At 41.8% G+C, this 22,672-nt stretch overlaps 1 protein-coding gene across 3 annotated transcripts in view; it reads right to left on the bottom strand.

The window, feature by feature from the left end:
* The window catches only part of LOC124555302 (exocyst complex component 1), a 277,770-nt gene extending 255,425 nt beyond the window's left edge, over positions 1–22,345 (bottom strand). For all 3 annotated transcript variants that reach the window (XR_006968531.1, XM_047129176.1, XM_047129177.1), the window contains exon 1: positions 22,164–22,345. The gene's annotated coding sequence lies outside the window, so the exon portion shown is untranslated. The remainder of the gene's footprint in view (positions 1–22,163) is intronic.
* Positions 22,346–22,672: the final 327 nt, after the last annotated feature.

Here is a 22,672-nt window from a genome sequence, read left to right as displayed (position 1 = left end):
GTTTTACGCACTGACAGGCACTATGCGACGTGTTCTCCAATAAAGAACATAGCCCAAACAAAGAAAATACTTGAAGATATCAGGGTTGCTCCAAGCAGCATTGCCAACTTGACGGATTTCCCATCCAATTTGACGAAATTTCACGTTGTGTGACGGGTAAAATTTAGTTTTGAAGTTTTTTTTCACGAATATTATTAAAAATGGGCTTTTTTGACATTTTTCTGGTTTCATTTAATACTGAAAAAAAAAGTTTCTGACAAGGCGACCCTCCATACTGTAAATCACGGATTTTGATGCGCTTCAAATATGTTGTAGAGGCACTTACCCTGAGTACCTGGCTATCTGGTTTTTTGGTGATGGGCCTTGGTTTTTGAGAAAATCGATTTTGAAGTTCATTGTCCGCTCTATACCTGTAATATTATATATATCTCCAGCAAGTCAGCGTACCGCACCGGTAAAGGTTCACGGCTACCGCTCTGGAGGTACTGTGTTCGAATCCTGCTCATGCACTAATTTTTTTGTTTTCAAAATCGACAAAATTTTTCAATTTTATTTCAAAGGATATCAACAAACAGTGTAAGGTGTGCGAAATTATTCAGATATATTCAGTTATTAATTTTTTTCAAATATTCATTCCGTTTGTGGTTCGCAGTTGGAGTTCCAAATGTTCGTACAACAGTCGCTTCTTGTATTACCAGAAATCGATCTCCACCCATTATCATCCCCTCTCCCATGAATACCGTTAGCCGTAATGGGAACCCCAGCTCCTAGGCCACTGAGGATGCGAGCTGCATTCCTTTACGTTTGCATCTAACTACAGCGTCAGTTTCTCGCAAAGCGTCTCTAGTGCCGTGTGTTAGAAAAATTCTGTGAAATGGAAGAACCAAGTGTTTCTGCAGTAGTGCAGCCAGAAGAAGATCCACAAGTCGAGGAGTTGAACGAAGAATCAAAAGGCGAAATCACAAATGCCATTAAATACGCCGAAAAGCTACTTCGCGATTGGAATCTCGTAACGAATACACCGCCTAGTGTGATATCTGCCGATTCCGTTGCAATTGGCGATGAGATATGTATCGTAATACAGGATCTCTTGGCCGAAAGATAGATCATTATTGATGATGAATTGATAGATTTCAACTAAGAAGATGAACTGGGAGAGTATGATTCGAACCACAAACGAAATGAATATTTGAACAAATTAATAACTGAATATATCTTTGTAATTTCGCACACCTTGCACTGTTTGTTGATATTCTTTCAAATAAAATTGAAATATTCGGTCGATTTTGGAAAAAAAAGTACGCGAGCAGGATTCGAACACGGTACTTCCAGAGCGGTAGCCATGAACCTTTACCACTCCGCTACGCTGACTAGCCGGAAATATATGTAATATTACGAGTATAGAGAGCGGGCAATGAACTTCAAAATCTATTTTCTCAAAAACCAAGGCCCGATAACCAGGCACTCAGCGTAAGTGCCTCTACAACATATTTGAAGCGCATCAAAATCCGTAATTTACATTATGGAGGGTCCCCTTGTTAGATAAAACTATCACGAATGCAAATCTTTGTGCACCTGCAAGAGTGTGCCATGGATGTATTGCACTAAAACTCGTTAAGTTTCACTTCATGTGATGTAAGAACGGGCTGTATTTCTGATTTGTTCATTCAAATTAATTACATGAAGGATATAACAGAAAACTGAACTGAAAATAACTTCTTAGATTTCCTTCCTATTGAGAAATGTACATGGCTATTTTTTAGCTAACAGTATTAAACATCTCTGATGACTGGAAAACTCAGAAAAAGCAAACATAATGCGGTGGAAAATGGCTCTAGTTTCTGTTGTAAGCAAAGATACAGTAGTAAGTAAGAGTCCCATATCCACGAACTGAGCGTAGGGAGCAGTAGCAGGAATCCTGCAACGCCATCCGAGTGGAGGTAGTTTGCCATTGCCCTCCTCCGACCTGTTACGAAGTGTCGAGCGTGTTTTTGTACTTAGGGGATGACTGCGATGAGTGTTGGTGCTGTGTCGTGTTTGTGTTCTTATGTATGAGGAGGGAGAGGTTGAAACTCAGTGCTGGCACATAGCGTAATTCTCTCGAAAAGCATGAAGGGGGTCACCGAACTTAACATTCCCATCCGATGGACGAATCATCATCAACAGTCTTCTCTTCATGAGAAATGTGGAGAGGTTTGGAATTTAAATCCAGGTCATTGGCGCAAAAACTGGCGATCAGTAAGTTTAAACTACCATCTCTCCTCCCCTGGCCGGCCAAATACTGGCAGCGAAAGTATCATCCACCATCAGGATTCGAACTGGCTTTAAATATACGATACGTACCTCTTGCACCAGCAGCACACTAACAAAAATATGCTTTGCTCTACGAGTTATTGCCGCTAATACTAGAAAATATGCTGCGTGGATGGTGGATTGCGAGGGGCAGAGAGAAGGGGGGGGGGGGAGAACAAACTCCATTGCAAGCCCCCAGTGCAGGCAACATAAACCTGTGTTTTGCGCTTCCATGAGCTCCTGATAACCGGCTTTCTTTTCCGAAATGGAGTAGAAGATAGCCCGCGTGACGAGCCAGCAAGTGCACCATCACGTATATTCGTAAAAATCACAATGAATCTAGATCAAAAAAACACAGACAGCTCAGCTCATCAACGATGACGACGACAATGCAGTCAACACCGGATAATGGTACGCTGCGCGGTTAGCAACGAACATCTGCAAATCACTAAGGCACGAATTCTGCGGCTGCTACAGATCATAACTGGGGAGCTGCGTACCAGGTTACGGACTACAGTGTCGTAGTGAGTTATTGTGTGTTTAAAAAATAGTGTGTAATGCTCTTTTTGTTTGTTTTTACGACTGACTGAACATGTCTGAGAAGAATGTCAGGCGGTATGTACGACAATTTATAAAAGAATGGTGAAGTAATAAACAATTAAAGGGTTGGTTGTTAGAGTTGCCCGGGGAACCTAGTGGTGCGCGGTGTAAATATTGCCAATGCAACCTGAATGTCTGTGTGTCAGATTTACTTCTACATGGAAGTCGTAAGGCACATTTAAAAGCAGCTGAACCTTTTTCATCTTCACGACAGCCAACATTGCCACTTCAGTCTGTGAAACATACACACGAACGTGCACTGCTGGAGCTTCTCTTACATCGTTTGTAGTTAATCACTATGCAATTAGATCCGTTGATCATCTTTCAGATCTAACCAAGAATTTTTTTCAAAGTGCTGACCATGCACTACACCGCACGAGGAGCCCTGCTTTGATCAGGAACATTCTCTTCAAGCACTTTAAATCTAAACTGCAGAACAATGTTGGGAATGGACATTTCAGTCTTGTTATAGATGAATCTACAGACATTGCTGTTACAAAATTGTTGGCGGCGTCAATTGTAAATTTTTCAAAACAACAAAGCTTTTGAACTAGAACAGGGGAATGCTGGATGTATTGTTAATGCAGTGAAGTCATTACTTTCAGATTATGGTATAGATATTAAACAAATGAGAAGAATTTGTACAGATAATGCCTCAATAATGGTGGGTATTAACAATGGGGGTTTATCAGAAACTGAAATGTGAGGTCCCTAATCTTGTATTGATCCCCTGTGTTTACCATTCAGTTCAGTTAGCAGTGTCCTCTGCTGCCCAAATGCTACCAAGGAATCTTGAATTCTTAATTTGTGAAACTTATTCTTGGTTTTCTAAATCTTCTTCTCGACAAGTCATGTATAGGGAGTTGTTGAAAGCAATAAATGATGGAGCCGAACCTCTTAAAATTATACACAAATCAGACACAAGGTGGCTATCGATCGAAGTTGCTGTTAATCGCATTTTAAGTCAGTGGCTTGAACTGCAGACACATTTTGAAATATCCAGACAACTGCTTCTTAGACCAACAAGAGAGGAATGTCACAAGGTCAATAAATCATTCCAATCAAGTACAGCAGACCGTTCAAAGCTACTGCAAGACTTAGTACTTCTTATTTTAGGTCTTACGAGGCAGATTGTTGTCCCTGGTGTTAAGGGGGCTTTGCTAACAGTCGACGTTAGAAAACACAAATCCCCTAATATTTATCTTGGCCATGAAGTAGAGGATTCATTGGTAACTATGATGAAAGAACATAAAATTAACGCAGAAAGCGAAAACGTTTATCACAGTAGACGCGAAGATTTCTGCTTTGCTTAACAAAGGAGCTCCAGAAACGATTGCCGAATAATGTCAAGGTTTTGCAAAAAATGTGTATAATTAATTGCTCCAGAACAGTGTTTGAGGGTGGTGAAAGAAAGTATAATCCCGATAGCCCCGTAATTTCAATTACCTGACACAGATAACAAAAATTGACTTTGAGTCCTCAAAGTTAACTACTGTTCAATGGAAAATGTCGACAATACAGTACAACGTTGACAAGAGATCGCATCATATAAAGACACCAGTTCCCAAAATCCATTTCAGGAGCTCTCAGATTTTGCAATGATGCTTTTGGTGTTACGGTGGTCAAATGCCGAGGTCGAAAGAGCATTTAGCATGCTCAACAATGTGGAAACCTCCCTCAGGAATACACTTAAAACCAATACGGTAAACGTAGTTCTCACTGTGCGTGCCGGACTTTGGTGTGTGAACAAGTGCTGCCATAATTACGTCTTACCAGAGCATGCCTTGAAGCAAATAGGCACAATGGCTGCGTACCGAGGAGACCAACAATCCAGCACGTCAACTGAAGAAGAGGCAGAAGACGATGTGTATGAACTGTTGTTATTTTAATCAATATAAGTGAGTAAATATCTTTAAATTTGTGCATCTTCACGTTTTCGTGGAGCAATGGACTGCTCCATTAAATTTTGGGCGCGTTGCGCATAATTTCGGTTTCTTCTTCTAGTATTTCGTCTGTATACTGTCCAGCCATTTGTCTATAGGCTCATTCTGAAGATGACTGAACGTTATACAGCCAAAATATTGGAAGCAGTAGCTGAATGCGTGCGACTGCACGCCCGAAATTTAATGGAGCGCATTTAAATTTGCTTCTTATTGTTCCATTAAAATGTGATGTAGTTACATAATGTCACATCTTTTATATTTTGGCCGAGTTCAGCGGATTTTTAAATATTTGTCGGAATTGTAAACTAGGAATGAGTACATGTTTAAAATAAATTTTAATTTCTTCTTTTTATTTGCAAGAAAATACTGAGGTATCTGATTTTGACGGATTTTGGCTGATTTTTTATATGTTTGCTCGAAGCGTAAACAACGTAATGAGTGCAATGTTTTAAAATAAGTTTTGTTTTTCTTTATTTTTGCAAAAAAAAAATGGAGATATTTCATTTTGACGGATTTTTGGGTGTTGGTTTGACGGAAAAAATAACGACGTGTTTGCAACATTGGCCCCAAGTTTCCCACAGTGAAACTGCCTGACAATTTCCAGATACCGTTTTAGCATTTTTTTTTCCTGACAAATTTTGAGAGCTGTACAGAAACAGGCAAAAAAAGTGCGGATTTCTGTATTTCTGAGCATATTATTAACTCCTATTGTGAATTAACAGCGAGTTATTGTCTCCTTTACAGGATTTATGATTTGGAGGTTAACAGCAAGCTTTTGCACCTTCTCCCATACAGGATTTATGAACTTTTCAGGCGAGATAATGGGTCAGATCGGACACGAAAAGTAAAAGGAATATGTTGAACAACAAAACAATAAAATTTGAAAAATAAGAACGACAGCACTGGGGTACTTCTAGTGCCATTTCTCTGCCAAATAATACTCATTGTTCTGTCGAATAGTAAAAAAAAAAAATTACAAATCAATCAATGAAACGCAGTAAAAATTCTTTTGTGAGAAAAGTGATATCTTCACCAATTCTACTCAATTCAGTGGACTTATCGGTCAGTATCAGTGACATTTTGCCTTTCAGTTCATCAACCTGGGCGATGGACCGATTCCGCCCAGCTCTGTCGACTTCGTCATCTTCACATTGCTTCTGCTTTAAAGCCTCGCTATACCGATATCGTGCATTGCGATAGTTCAGTATCATTCTCTTGCCAGCGTCAGTCTTGAAGACATCGCCAGCCGATTTCAGGCCATCATATACATGACGTATGAATACCAATGACTTGGTTGGTTGATTGACTATCATAAACTCTTTCTTAATTAAAAAATAAATAAAACCATTGCTCTACAAAGGCTTGACCATGGCTCAAAATGAGAACTTTTGTACAAAGCGAATGCTGGTAAGTCTCTCGAAAAGTGATCAATTCCAGTCTCACTTCTGTTGTACAGGGTGACAATTATTGAACTATACGAAATAAAATCGTCATAACTTCTGAACGGTTTGCATTAGGACGTTCAAATTGGCCGCGAGGCATGTTGGGAAACAGATTGTGCATTATGGTCTAGTTCAGCGATTAAGCCCACTGTCATTTGGATGAGTTCGTCAATAAGCAAAATTGGCGGATTTGGGGGACTGAGAATCCGCTTTTCGCGATCGAGAAGTCTCTTCACCCCTCCGCGGGTGACTGTGTGGTGCGCAGTATCCAAATGTGTGTGAGTTCTTAAGGGACCACAAACTGCAGAGGTCATCTGTCCCTAGACTTACACACAACTTAAACTAACCTATGCTAAGAACAACACACACACACACACACACACACACACACACACACACACACACACACACACGGGAGGACTCGAACCTCCGGCGAGAGGGGCCGTGCAGTCACTGACACGGTGCCTCTAACCGCGCGGCTGCAATATCCAGTCATGGAATAATCGGTGCTATATTCCTTGATGGCATGATGACTACCGAATAGTGCATGAAGGTTTGGAAGATGACTTCATTCTCATAATCCAATGTGACCCTGATTTCGACAAGATATGGTCCATGCAAGACGGAGCTCGACCACATCGAAGCAGGAGAGTGTTTGGTGTGCTTGAGAAGCACTTTGAGGACCGCATTCTGACTGGCCGCCATACTCTCCAGATCTGAACATATGCGACTCACTTTTGCGGGGCTATATTAAAAACAATGTGTACAGCAATAACCCTAAAACCACCGCTGAGCTGAAAACAGCCAAGCAGGTCATCGACAGCATCGATGTTTCAACACTTCAGCAGGTCATGCAGAATTTCGCTATTCGTCTGCGCCATGTCGTCGCCAATGATGGCAGGCATATTGAACATGTCACAACCTAAATCCGAATATCTGTAGGGACGTTCACATGTTGAATAAAGTGTGTGCACGCCGTAATTTGTAATTAATTTACGTTTTTTTCATACAGCTCAATAATTGTCACCCTGTAGGTTGCACAGGGGTCCGTAAACTCATGCTTACCATGAAGTTGTGAGAACTCTTTCTCAACTCCATCACAGTCCTTAGCAGTCATACAATTCCACGAAGAGAATTTCTGTAAGAGATTTGAGATTCTACTCTTGCTAGTTCTTGGGCTGCTATTTACCACAGCTGGATCACAAAAACTTATGTATCAACAAATGCTATACTTCAAAAGTGACTTTAGGAAGAAGTTCGAGCACATTTTAATCACAAATGTTCCTGCAATCAGTCCTGAAAGTTAAATACCTTTGGTTGCCACTTTTACCTTTCTCAGCTCAGTCAGTACAGCATAACCCAAGTTAATTTCTTCGGCTGGAATAAGATTAGCTTCATCATCAAGTTTTACATCACATATCGCTTTCGTGGCAGATAACACATCAATGTAAACTACTATGGACATCACGTCAGCAAGAACAGGAGACAAAACATCAAAGCATTGCACAGGATACGTGCCATGGGGGCCACACATTGGAGTTCCCCGAGAAGGGGCGTTACTGCTCTAGAGAGAGAGAGAGAAAGATATTTTAGCCGGCAGCAGAGGGCTTTCGAGGTACTTCGACATCATTCGCCAGGTGTTAGTATCTATTTTAACTTTGTGCTACTTTGTCCACATAAGTCTTTAGAACACGGACAGATAATTTTTACATCCCAATCGTCCACATCTTCGTTTTACAGCCAGCGCACGGGGCAAGCGAAGTGACACTGTGCAAACTCCGCCTTCTTTTGTCAAAAGACGCAAATTTAAACATGCCAACAAGAGAAATGAAGTTGTTACTCGAAATTCGCCACTGATGAATGAGTGGTTTTCAGGTGACAGCAAGTTTTAGTGTCTGCATGTATAATGAAGGAGCTGGGTCAATGACCACATCGATAGACTTGGGTACTGTACCATGAAATAGCTTGTTTGTGAACACTGACAGATGAACATTACACTAACAACAACATAAAAATATAGGGCATACAGAGTGAGAGTGGTAACGTTTCTAGATGTTATTCTGACTGTGGATTGGAGTGTTATAAAAATCATGCTACAAAATATGAAATGAAGTTTCAGAAAAAAATTCTTCGTTTGTGTGACCATACTGACTATAACAGATTTATACACTGAGGTAACAAAACTCATGGGATAGCAATCAATACACTTATATAAGTAGTAGGGCAATGCAAGTATTACAACACTTTGTTTGTGAGGGTTACATACATTCAGGAGCAAACTTGATTGATTTATGACTCCCTGAGGTTGATTTATATGCCACTGGGGATAATCTGTCCTTCTGAGAAACCCCCCAACCCTCTGTGAAATCCTCAATCCCTACCCCTCCCTCTCGCCACTACAAGCACACTTTTGATATCAAATTCATTGACCAATTAATTAAATCGATAAATTAATTAACTCTTCCCATTCTAGGAAATCCCACAGCCCCTCCCCTCCCCCACCTGGAACTTGGCGAGAGACAGACTCAGTCTGTGCTGAAGAGGAAAGATCTCACGAACAAAATTCAAGTCAATGTCAATTACATAGCAAAGGATATACTGTTTATAAATAAAATTCAATTCATAGAAGTTGGATCTTTCTTTTATTTCGTGGGAAAACCATCATTCTCTGCTGTTTATTTAATTTTGGAAGATGTAGGTCTCGTAAAATACATCGAAAAGAAGTAATTAAATACATAAACAGTTTTTTTTTTTGATCACGCAAAGAAAACTGTCACGAAATCAACATTAACATAACTCACCGCATGTAATTACACTGTTAATCTGATCATGTCTTCGCACCGACCGCAAGGCGGACATGCTAGGGGCACCAGCCACACCGACTGCCTCGCATATCCCCACGTGCACAAGTTGGGAGAGAGGCTTGCAGTGTAGGAAACAACTTCATCCTATTCTGCTACCAAAGGTGTTCACATTGATGTATGGCCCTCAGTGAGCTAGTTCACGAAACTGGCGCAGAGGACACTTAAAATGCTCCCCCCCCCCCCCCTCCTGCACTAATTCCCTTGGGAACTAATAATAACACGGCATTCACCTCTGCCCCCACCTGCAAACTAGTGGGAGCCAATAGGAACGTGGGAACACTAAATCCCGTCACGCGATAATGATGACGAGTGATATAAGACAAATGTGCTCTCAGTCGCAAATGGTTCAAATGGCTCTGAGCACTATCCGACTTAACTTCTAGGTCATCAGTCGCCTAGAACTTAGAACTAATTAAACCTAACTAACCTAAGGACATCACACACATCCATGCCTGAGGCAGGATTCGAACCTGCGACCGGAGCAGTCGCTCGGTTCCAGACTGTAGCACCTAGAATCGCACAGCAACTCTGGCCGGCGCTCTCAGTCGCAGTCAGTCAGTGGAAGAACCATGAAGTGTCAACAGCAGCTAAGATCCCTATTTGCCTCCGCATCAGAGAAGATGCATAAAAGTAAGTACTCATTACATGTCTTTGGTACTATTACTGCTTGTAGCAGTTCTTCCTTTTCTTTGTCAAGATCTCTTTCTTTGTTCAATTCTTTGTCATTGTCTGTGGATGCATTTGTTTTCTTTCATCTTTGTTCAGGAGCAGTCTCCAGTGTGTCTGGAGCAGCAGTGACTTCCAGCGTGTCTCGTCGGGACCTGCAGCAAACTCCAACGTGTCGGGGCCAGCGGCCTCATGGGATCCTATAGCACATGACCAGCAAGTTGGAGCAGGATAACGAACTGCTATATTCCATCCCACTCATCAATTTGTGTAACGAAGAAACCCACCCAGTCCCCGACTCTCAGACGAACTGTGCTCGTAGCCCTACACCACATGTTGCAAGTCAGTACTATTCACTGACATACGCACCATCCCAGAACATTCCAGTGTTACTGCAAGGACAGTGTGTTGATGTGGTGGATGAGAAGCTGCTGATTCCTTCCAGTGCACTCATGCTTTTCACTTCAACTTATAATTTAACAGCTAGTAGTTCAAAGTGCCAAAATAATGGTACACACACCATACATTCCAGCAGCTTACAAAGAATGTTGGTGAGGCTGATGGGCCGATAGCTACACACATCAAGTGGGTTTTTACCGGGTTTGAGCACCGGAATGATGGTGCTCTCCTGCCATTGCGATGGAAAGACGGCATCGCACCAGATCTGGTTGAAGGTGATGAGGAGATGACGCTTGTAGTCAGATGAGAGAAGTGTAATCATCTGACTGTGGATCCGATCTGGCCCATGAGCTGTGTCGGGGCAATGTGCAAGGGCACTGCGGAGCTCCCACTCTGTAAATGGGGCATTATAGGATTCATTGTGGCATGTAGTGAACGAGAGGACTTTCCCTTCCAGCCGCCATTTGAGAGTGCAAAAGGCTGGGGTTAATTCTCCAACACAGAGGCTCAAGCATAGTGCCCAGCAAAGTGCTCAGCAATCGTGTTTGTGTCAGCTGATAACACGCCATTTATGTTAACACCGGGAACACCTGGTACCCGAAAACATGTTTGATCTTGGCCCAGACTTGGGAAGGTGACGTATGGCACCCAACAGTTGAGACATGTTTCTCCCAACACTCCTGCTTCCATCGTTTGATAAGTCAGCGGGCGTGGAGCCGTTTAAAGGCTATGAGGTGTTCCACGGATGGGTGCCGCTTATGCTGCTGTAGAGCTCGCCGACACTCTTTAATTGCTTCAGCGACTACCGGTGACCACCAAAGGACTGCCTTTCACTGGGGGGGGGGGGGGGGGGCGCGCACACCCTAAAGAGCGAGGGATCATGTTTTCTGCCACAGAAACGATTGTTGTTGTCACCTGCTGAAGCATCACATCGATGTTCCCATGTGGGGGAGAGTCAGCGTTGACAGCAGAGGTGAAAGTTTCCCAGTCCGCCTTGTTTAAAGCCCGTCTGGGCAGGTGTTCCTGGGCCTGACACCGGGGCATTGACAGGAAGATGGGGAACTGGTCATCACGACATATGTCGTAATGTGCTCTCCAGTGGATAGATGGGAGAAGTCCTGGGCTGCAAATTGATAAATCAATGTCAGACCAAACTGCGAGGTCATGGGTTCCTTTTTCCCGGTAAAATAATTACACAAGGGAAAGAAGAAAAGAAAGGAGACGTACAGCACAATAACAAGAGAATGGAAGAACCAGAAGAACAACACAAGGGTAATCAACACTACTGTGGACAATACAGGAAAAGAAAGCCACAGAGAGAAGCAAGAAACAGGTGGAAGGGATAAAAACAAGAGAGCAGATGACCGTGGCTGGTCGGCCATGTGAATAAAAAGGAAAATCCAGCCACTCTGCTCTGTGACACATTAAAACATCCAGCCTAAAAGCATTAGAGTGGAGAACACAAAGAGAGAAAGGACATGCACTAAAACTGATATAGAATGAAAAAACACACTGCCACGTATAAAGCGTAAAACTAAATTAGGCAATGAGGTGTCAGCTAAAATTAATGATGACAAGTCTGGTAATTGAAGAGTCTGTCGCAGGGCAGCCAAAGGAGGGCAGCTCACCAAGATATAGGTCACTGTCAGCTGGGTGCCGCAACGACACTGAGGTGGGTCATCGCAGCACAGGAGGTAGCCATGTGTCACCCAAGCGAGGCCAATGTGGGGCCGACATAGAACCATAGAGTCTCTGCAAGAGGCCTGCGTGAAGGTCTTCCACAAATTCGTAGTCTCCTTAATGGCACGCAGTTTATTGTGCGTACTGAGATTATGCCATTCCGTCTCCCAAAGCCGCAAAACCTTGCGGCGTAGTACTGAAAGCAGGTCAGTTGCAGAGAAGCCGATCTCCATAAGCAGTTTCCACATAGTCTGTTTGGCCAGCCTGTCAGCAAGTTCCAGAAAAACACCACTGAACGACTGAACTGTTCTAGGGCACAGATGGACTCCTGGATGGTTGCTACCAAAAGATGATGAGGGCAGGCTAGTCGGTAGCTTGTAGGCTGCTCAAGGAGTCAGTACACAGTACCATGGACCATATTTAAGCTCTTATGGGGCGTGATGGTTACAGAAACATCCCCCAGCTTGTCACAAGGAAGTAATGCCCGTGACTGGGCAGAGGATGCTGTTTTGATTAATACTGACCCAGATCTCATTTTGTACAAACCCTCCACCTCCCCAAACTTGTCCTCTAAATGATCAATAGAAAACTGAGGCTTCACCATCATGAAAGATTCCAATCAGCTCTCGAACATACAAGGTACCGGGGAGAATAAGCTTCACTGCCATCCTTAGCCTGACATTCCTCCCATGATGTGGCCAGGGAGGGGAACGATTTGGGGTTGGACTTCTGTGCGTTGGATCGAGCCCATGAATGCTTAGAGACTGCTGGTGTTTGACCACCAGCAAGAGATGACACACTACACTTCATGGTGTGTCATCTGTCCTGATGCCATCCACTCCAACCAGGGGCCCTCCTCATGGGTGGCACCCAGCCGCAGCAAAGGCCACCTAACAGGAAGGCCATTGCTGTGAGTCCCGATGCCCCAGGGTGACGGGTGTCTACTCCTCGGCATATGTGGGGAGTTAACAGCACAGGCATCAGCAGAGTGATCCTTGTGTGGTCAGGGGGGCTACAACCGACAGTGTACATGGCGGCCCCACCACAAAGGACTGGCTACCGTGCTGGATATGAGGCGCAACCAAGCAAACAAGTCCATTATCATCGTCAGCGTAGAAAATGATACTGCACAGCTGATGGAAAAATATGCACCCAGGAGGGTGACCTCACCCAACAGTTGGAGAACAAGCAGAAGCGCAGATCCACGTCGACGAAGGATGCGATAAGTCTCAGCACATGATGGACACCATGCACCATGCAAGGTGCCCTTCCCCAATTGGCTCACTCTTCAGGAAAATTTTGAAAAATGGAGGTCAAACCCTACAGGGGACCATCACATAAAGGCCAAAACATGCGAGACTCCTTTTAGTCACCTCTTACGACAGGCAGGAATACCTTGGACCTATTCTAACCCCCGGACCCGCAGGGGGACCAAAGGGGATGATGGGTATTGAAGTTGTAGAGCAGCAGAAAGGGAGGAGGTTGAGCAGTAAGTTGCAAAACGTCTGCCCTTGTGACAGCAGAAGATGAGGGTGAGTAGACATTGCAAAGAGAGAAGGAGAAACCGAAAAGGGAAAGACAGACAGCAACAGCTTGAAGCTGGGTGTGCAAGGAAATTGTGTGACTATAGATGCTGTCTGGAAACAGCAACATGACATCCCCATGAGCTGGACACCCACCTCAGGAGGAAGGTCAAAAGAGAATGAAGTGTGGGAGGTGAAGATGATCATGAGGGTGTAATTTTGTTTCCTGGAGGCAGAAAATAAAGTGCCAGAATTTGAATGTGCACAACGACCAGGTTCAGAGGCTAGAGGATCCTGATCCATTAGTTTGTCAGAGGTGTCGGTATTTGCCTTCAGTTGGCCAGTTGACTGGTTGTTGGCGATGTGACCTGGTGAAACAGAGACTGGCTGGGTGAGGGTATCGTACGGTGACACCGCCTAAGAAGAACTAGGCAGAAATGGTGACCATTACACCACTGCAGAATGTCCAGGTGGAGAAAGGGAAGATCTTTTGCCTTTGTTTTACTGCTTAGAATCTTGGCAATTTTCCGGTGCAGTCCCAGATGTAGGCTGGCTAGATGTGTGCAGAAATTCATCGCGGAAGTAGTTTTTGGATTTCCATGCTTCTGTTTGCAAGGCATGTGATTTTGCTTGCGCATGTGAAGGTCTGTTGGTATTATGTGCACCCGTAGCAGTTGAAAATGAGGATGGGACCTTGGAACTGCACGATTTCACAATCTTGGCACTAAACTGGAAGTTGCAAGTCTGTGCAGAAATGTTATTTGGAAGTTGCTGTGTAGCAAGAACTGTACTATAATTGCCAGAGGGTGGTGTACAATATTTGCTGCTAGCCAACATTTTCTGAGCAACGTAAGTAAGACATTTTCTTTCACCCAGGTCTCCTGAACAGCTCTCTCACTGATGTAGATTGGACAGTCATGGGAGGAAGCAGCATGATCACCCTTGCCATTGACACAGTGAGGGGGAAGGAGATGGATACTCACACTCATGAATGTCCCTACTGTGGGCTACGCATTTCGCTGCATTTTCACAAGATTTATGGGTGTGGTTGTAGTGATGACATTTATAGCAATGCGTGAGATTCGGGATATATAGTCTGACAGTACTAGCTTTGTAGTAAGACTTAATTTTTGCTGGAAGTACCACATGGTCAAATGTGAGGAATAGTGTGTCGATTGGCACTAATTCTTTATCGGCCCTTCTCATGATGTGATGAACTGCAATCATGCCCTGGTCAGTGAGACAGGCTGTTATTTCGGCCTCAGTCAGGTCATCAAGCAACCGAGTGTATACGACACCACAGGAGGCATTCAGAGTGTGGTTGGCCTCTACTTTAAAATGACAGCTGTGGAGAAGAGTTGCACTGAGCAGTTTCTGTACTTGAAAAGCACTATCTGTCTCCAAAAGCAAAGACCCATTATGCAAATGAGAGCAGAACTTCACAGGAATGGCAACAGCATCTACACCCTTCTGAATAACAAATAGATTAACTGTCATGAAACTGTGATCATCTTCCATGCAGCCGGGAAAGGCTAATCTTTATGAAAAAATAGCTCAATGGCTACCTACATCTCACTCACGATTCTTTCATCTGAACCCATTTACGTTATCGAGATGTCAAACTCACTGCAGAGAAATCCTCCATCATTGCAAGCGTATCCGATGGTGCGCTCCTCCCTGCCGGGGGGCCCTCTCAGGGGAGCTCATCCACCTTAGATGACTGTCCAAACCTCAGGTCACACCTCCCTGACTCCAGACAGAGGGACCAATCAGCATAGAGGAGCTCAGCCAATCCCCCTCCTTGGGCCTGGCCTTTACCGGGTGGTAAGTATGAGCCCTACTTGTCAATGTGGGGCTGGGAATTATGCATTACACAGTCACCTTTTACACGTCAAATGCATGGGCAGGAAGAAAAAGAAAAGGGAAAAAAAAGGAGACCTCAAACACCAAAGTGGGTGGACGAGATGAATCCATACACAGTTTCACCAAGAACTTCGGTTTCCTGAAGAAGGCATAGGACACAGTCCCGAAGGGAGGAGAAAAGAACAGCAGGAGGATAGACATGCAGCACGGAAAGAGAAATAGTGCTGCATAGGCTGAAGGCCCGTGGTAGCCTAGTACGTACTCACCAAAGAATTGTTAGCCCCCTGGGGGGCTTGAGAGCAGGGATAGAATAGGAATGTCCTAGGATATTATGTGGTGAGAGGGCTAGTTCATCTCTGGAATTAATTCATGCATGTTGATGATGCCATGTTGCACCCATGTTAAACTTCAAGTCTCTCTGTTACCGGCTGAGTAAATATGTTCAAAGGTCAGAGAAGAGCATGCGCCTACCACTACTAATAGTACAAGACGCAGTAAAGCATTGTCTTGCTCAAATTAAGCTTTTGGTTGAAGAGTACGTTGGCTAATACCATCCGTATAGCCCAGGCAGTTAAGCAAAGACCCCACTTCACCTATAACAAAATGTTCCACTGCTGGGTTAAAGCAAACTTATGGTGTTGACAGCTCTTGCATTTTGTGTGGATGCTGGGAATTTGTTGACATTGGTCGTAGCCAATTGGATGGTAGTATACAGTAGCCAACAAGAATCGCTAAATATAATGTTTCCATTTGGCAGAGCATATGAACTGATTACATTTGTTTTCAATATGGAGTGTACCAGAAGAACTTTTAATGATCTGATTATTACAATTTTAAGATTGCTGACCGGTTTTCGTATTTCTTTGGTGACTAGAAAACCCAAGATGTGCTGTAGCAAAGCCTGAGGCTTGGATTAGGTTGGAAAGTAACAATTTAGTTGAGAGCTCGCAAAGCTAGCGAATGTGAAAACAAAAAAATTTGGTTGTGGTGATAGACTGATCTGTAACTTAGCCCAGGTCTAGGTTGCATTGGAATCAAATAATCTGCTTTTGAATCTCAACATACAAATACAAGTACATAATGGAATTATCTGTAGCACTGGCTGAAATATACCTTCATCACTGCAATAACCTACCTGCATATCTTATTTCCAATTATGTTAAAAATTCTGATGATATGGTTGGATTCTAAACATCATATGAGCTAACTTCATTTATGAAACACAGAAAAATTATGAAAAAAGAGCTCAATTGCTACCTACATCTCACTCACGATTCGCCATGTTGACTTCCCATGATTCATTACACACACTGTTACCGCAGAGCAACCAATGAAAAAGCTGCAAACATTGTAAGTGTACTTTCACATCACCACTGTACTGTACTTTGGTTTCTGATGGACATACAGAGTTTACAGCTAAAGAAAGCTGGTGGCACTTAACAGCCCCCTACTTCAAAGCCTTGACTTCAGGAAATCCTAACTCAGTCACAGCAAACTGGCTGAAGTGATTGTCACCTAGGTCTTATATACACATAACTCATGAAGGACTCTTATACTATTACCTCCTAACTGTTGGCCATCTACAATGTCTTGATCTTTACAAGCAGTATATAAATAAACCACTGACAATTGCACACAATTTGGCATTCACATGAATACACAGATCTTCAATGGCAGTGACAATGCTGGCCAACTTAAAGCCATTCTACTAGGAACAATGTTCCACCGTAAGTGTCAACTAGGACTATCAGAATCATATACAGGAAGTGGAGCTACAGGCACAAGTGTAATTCTCCAGGCTGCTCCTCAAATCTCATCACCTTGCACCCCACCTCTGTTGGTGTACCAAATACTGCAACTGGTGGAATGACTGATACAAAACTGTTTCATGACAAGAGTTATTCTGCCTTGGTTTCTGTAGTAGCCATTTAAGAGTGCAGCACAGATCAAGGCAGAAGTAACTACCACGGGTTCATCAGGCAGCAACCTACACTCTTCCAAAGCTGATGCCTAAACTGGACAGACTGGATTTCATATAACCATGTGCTAATGTTCATTTTAAAACAACCAGTCAATGTTGACGGAAATCTTCAAACTCTGGTACACACAGTCTTTTGGGGAACTGATGATAATGAAAACTGCAGAACAGTTTTAGGCCTCTTCTTAAAAACAAGGGTGTCCTGCTCTCAATTTGAACCATGTGGAATTCATTACCGTTTAAGCAATTGAGAAATAAACAAAAAAATTGTGTATCTCTGATATACTGAAAAGAGAGAGAGAGAACAACTGCAACACCTTCAAGTGGCACCAGGGTATGGTACGTGCATACTGAGAGGTTGTAGCCTGAAGCTGTACTCCCAGAAGAAATGTGACCCTCTGATGTTGAATTTGATGCAGTGGGAGTATGTCTTGATGCTGACATTGTAATAATTAACCACCAGTTTCTTGTGCTTTCATAGGTGAAGTTTTCCTTTCTGCTTCTTCATTAATTCAAAGTGAATTTAAGGAGGACGTTCTGAGCCCAAAGTCTCCTACTCCCTTGGAGGTCATGTGAGTTTGTCAAACTTTACTTTACCAATGTTTTTGTGTTATTAAAGATGTCAACTGTTGCTCATTTCTTAACACTTGTACCTGTACCATTTTAATGACACCATTGATCTGTCAGTGAGGTACTGCATTGTTAATTAATCCCTGATGGCTCTGCCAAAAGGGGCATACCATATTTCCTTCGGCATCCTTGTCAATTCCAAGCCTGATATTGTCGTTGATGGGACCTTAAACCATAGCCTACATTATCTCATTTTAGTTAGTATATTTCTTAATAGGGTGTGTAGTGTCGTCAGTGGGATGTTAAACCCTATCCTACATCCTTTCATTTTAGTTAATATATTCTTTTAATAGTGTGTGCAGTGTCTGGAAGCAGAATAGCTTGATCATTAGTAGGTAAAGGGAGAATTTTGTAACTAGAAGTTAGAAACTTTGATTTATCACTTTCTGCAGCACTATGTTACTCTAGTATTAAGACTGTTATCAGTCTGAAGTTTGGTTTGAGCACCACAATGCTTTGATAAAAATAGTCCTATTGGAGGTGGTATGGCATTGTCTTCCCCTGACCTTTGAAGTGACTTGTTTAATTATAGGGGGACCTACATTTGAATGTGATGCCATATCATGGTTAGCTTAGTATTATTTATCTTTCAAAATTTCTTCAGGTGGTATTGCTCAGAGTTGTTTTCTGGACACTGTAATAAAGACACCATTTATTTTAAGGAATATCCCAATGTAATATGGCACTTAATACTGTTTTACGCAGAAGATACAGATTTTTGTATTAATAAGATAGAGTTTTACATGTACAATTAATATTTTTTGCTTCACATGAAGGTTATTAATCTCAGTGGAACTTGTATTTTGTAAAGCCTTCAAACTGATGCTGTAATTTCTGCATTGGAATTTCTTAAACAACTGTCAAATATCAATATTGCCATTTACAGATTACAGACAGCCTGCTCATAAGCTGAACAGAAGTCCTTACTGAAACTATTACTGAATGTACTGTGGAATGTGGATGCTTCACTGCTATCAAGGCATGGTATACAGGGTGTAATTAAATTCCCTTTGCACACTTTGAAGACAGGTTCATTAAACCATAACACAAAAAAAAGCCCAGAAAACATGGGCTCTAAAATGCATACCTTATGAGCTATGAGTACTGGTTTGCCTTTGATACTGTGACAAACATCTCTACTACTGCAAGGTCTTTGTTTTCCATATTTTGGGAGGCGGTAGTACGGAGCAAAACAAGAAAAATATTCTTAGTAAGTATGTACTCTAAAGAGCTATGAGCACTTCTTCAGTGGAGGAGGTGTTTCACAGTTGCAAAGATCTTAGCTCTTAAATTATGCATTTTAGAACCCATTTTTATGGGACAGTTTTTTTGTTGTTTTGGTCCATACTGCCTCCTCCCAAAATATGGATAGTAAAGAGCTTCAAGTAGAAAAAATGGTAATCTTTGGTACTGCGAGATGCAAGTGCTCGTAGCTCTTAAAAGGTAAGTGTTGGTTAGTTGATTTGGCGGTACCTTTATAAGAATTTTGTTTCTTAGCTTTCACTCACTGTAAGAGAACATACTTAAATTTATCTATTCATTCATCACACAGATAAAAGGAAACTGCTTGTAAGAAAATAAAAATTTGGTATTAAATACACTGCCAGAAAAACAGTAACAACCGTGAAGGTGAGGTTGTTTAATTGACCAATTAGGTGACAGGTAGTTCATCATTGCAGGAATAGATGATAACAAAAGACCAAATGAAACACACTTGTCACAGTAAAGATTGCCCAGTCACATCAATAGACAGTGTACACCCCTCTGGTGGCAACACAGGCAAGTATTTTCACATGCAGAGGATCATAAAGATGGTCACATGGCATCCTGAAATATATTGTCCCGAGCACCTTGTGTCTTTTGTTGCAATTCAGAAATGGTTTTTGCACGCACTGGAGAATGAGTTAACTGCCAGCTTTATCGTGCCCCATATGTATTCAATTGATGGGAGATATGGTGCTCTTTCTGGCCACGACAGTAGTTGTACACCAAAAAGACCATGTTGCATCAGATCAGCCATATGTGGACATGCATTGTCCTGCTGAAAAATTGCATCACCTTCCTATTGAAGAAATGGCAATAGCATCATTGGGGTAACAGTCTGTGGTGTGTAGTGGGCATTGGTTACTTTACCCTGTAGAAACACCACGTGTGACCGCAAGTTGTAACTGGTGGTCTCCCCCACCCCACACCACTAAGCCTAGGATGGATGGATTACCTTGCTGTGGAGTCCCATAATCTCCGTCAGTCAATCAATCAATCAAAGCCTAAGATGGGATGTGTGTTGTGGGCACTTCTGTAGTCTAAACAGTTTGAAAAGAATTGATGCACGGTCAGGTCTCCTGAGTGCCATGTGATTGCTGCTGACTCTGTCAAATGAATCGCTAGCACTACAACCTCTCAGTATGCACATACCATACCCTGGTGCCACTTGAAGGTGTTGCAGTTGTTCTCTCTCTCTCTCTCTCTCTCTCTCTCTCTCTCTCTCTCTCTCTCTCTTTTCAGTATCATCTTTGTGAAGATTGACAAGAAAGAAAAATGTCATATAATAATGAAAATTTTTTATGGTCAAGTCACCTCTTTTGCAAGAGGCCACAGGAGAATGTGACAATGTTAACATATATTGTCACAATGTACAAGGGTTGCGAAATAAAGTAAATGAACTTGAAATTCTAAAGAGTGATACTAACGTATTGTCAGACAAACATTTACTATGTGGCAGTGAACACTGGCGAAAAGCGTCGGGATTACCTTATCAGTATATTCAAAACTTCAAGTTAGTTCACCACTTTTCCAGGAAAAATTACAAGGTGGTGGAACTTCTATCTGTATAAGAAACAGCACCAGCTGTGATTTTGATATTGGATGTAAATGTTACTATGAAAAGTGTGATGTATATAATTAAAAATAATTATTGTCATGACAAATTTGTTGGCTTTAGCAACACACAAGCAAATTATCACCTTCTAAAAAACTAAGCCTTTGGGCTACACTATAGTTCAGTCTGTCACCACAACTACACATTAAAAAAAATATGTATGCCTACCATACAACACAATACAAAAAACTGTTTCCTCAGTGGACTGCCATCTGTATTAGGCTCATACAGGTCTAGTAAACAACATGACCTAAGCCATTGCCCCAAAGAAATAAATGGCATATTACAAACAAGATATCTGACTGAAAGCTACAACTGAAACATAGCAAAAACTTAAATGTGCCAGATGCCATTTGTTTAGTAAGGAATAGGCCTATACTCATGGATCATGTTGTTCATTAGACCAAAACCTCATGGTATGTGCCCTGAAGTGATGTAGGGCTTCAGCAGGAAATATAAATTTAAATGGTCAGACAGAGCTCAGTTTCTTACTACTGCTAGTATTAAGTAACAAGTAGTGAGATCGATTTGTGCAATTGACAGTAGAGAGAGAGAGAGAGAGACAGAGAGAGAGAGAGAGAGAGAGAGAGAGAGAGAGAGAGAGAGAGTCTTGTAACATATACAAAAGATACTGAAAATATCCCTTGTGGACAATAGATTAAAAAGGCAATCTTTAACATTTTATGTGGCAGTCTCAAACCATTTTAAAAAATATGGCAAATGCAATAATTAACTGTTGTTAGTAAAAATTAAATATTATTTCCGTTAGTTTACTATAAGATTTTGAGGCACTATTGCACCTAGATGTTTCTTGTAATTATGCACACTGCTCCTGTACCACTAAAGCATAAATTGTAAAGAAGTATTGTGTAGCTAAACATTTATTCTTGACTTGTCCAATATTACATGAACATTATAGTACTGAATATAATCTCTAGGATCAAAATGAGTATCAAATGAAATTAATCAATGTGCCACCCATTTGACTGAACTCTCATGAGCTTTCGTAATTGCTATTACGTGTATTTCGGCACACAATCAAAAACACACGAAGTCTTACAATAGGATCATATAATGTTTTTGCCAGTGCAGGGCAATCACGACATGTTTTAAATGACAGCTATAAGTTATGAAGATGTTAACGTTGAGGGATGCAGTAACAGAACTATTAAAACTGTCTACAAGCGCTCACAATCTTCTTAGTCGCTGCGGCTAAATTTCACACCCTATCGACGCAATCATATCTACAAAATATGTCTATTAGAAACAGAATCAGCTAAGTACGGTGCACTTATTAAACATATTTCCATAACGAAACCACTGCAAACAAAACTCAATTATATTTATTACGAATAATACTGCAGAAAAAATAAGAGTAATGTTTTAGCTGTCAATTTGCACTCACAATTAACTTCTTTGCATCAGTCAATAAATTTTACACCTTTCCGGCGTATTCATCTTCAATAAAAAAATCGTAGTGACACAATTAATTCAACTCCACAATTCTCTCCACTATACACTGCAAAAGATAAATATCACATTTAATTTCCAACAACCCAAACAAACATACTCATTGCTTACCCTCCCACTAACATATGACTCTCGAACTAGCCACTATTATGAGGTACCAACCGAACTCGTCAAAATTCCATTTACACAAAATTCTACATTGAGCAGATTGTTTTACAAAACAAGTCTAGAAAACGATGTGAAAGATTGACAGTGAAATAATGAAATGGAGGAAAAAACCAGGAATTCTAAACAGAATGAAAGTGCGAGGTTAATAAAAGCTACGATTTCTCTGCTCAAAGTGTGGTGGCTGGAGTGGTTGTCGGTGCAGATCAACAACTGCGCACTAACTTGACACGAAAATATTTTCTATATCAATGTAAATTGTGTTGAGCAAGATTTAAT

The sequence above is a fragment of the Schistocerca americana genome, chromosome X (genome assembly GCF_021461395.2).
Source record: "Schistocerca americana isolate TAMUIC-IGC-003095 chromosome X, iqSchAmer2.1, whole genome shotgun sequence".
NCBI classification, from domain to species: Eukaryota; Metazoa; Arthropoda; class Insecta; order Orthoptera; family Acrididae; genus Schistocerca; species Schistocerca americana.
Note: the sequence above shows the minus strand (reverse complement) of the source record. Positions and strands in the feature narration are given on the sequence as shown.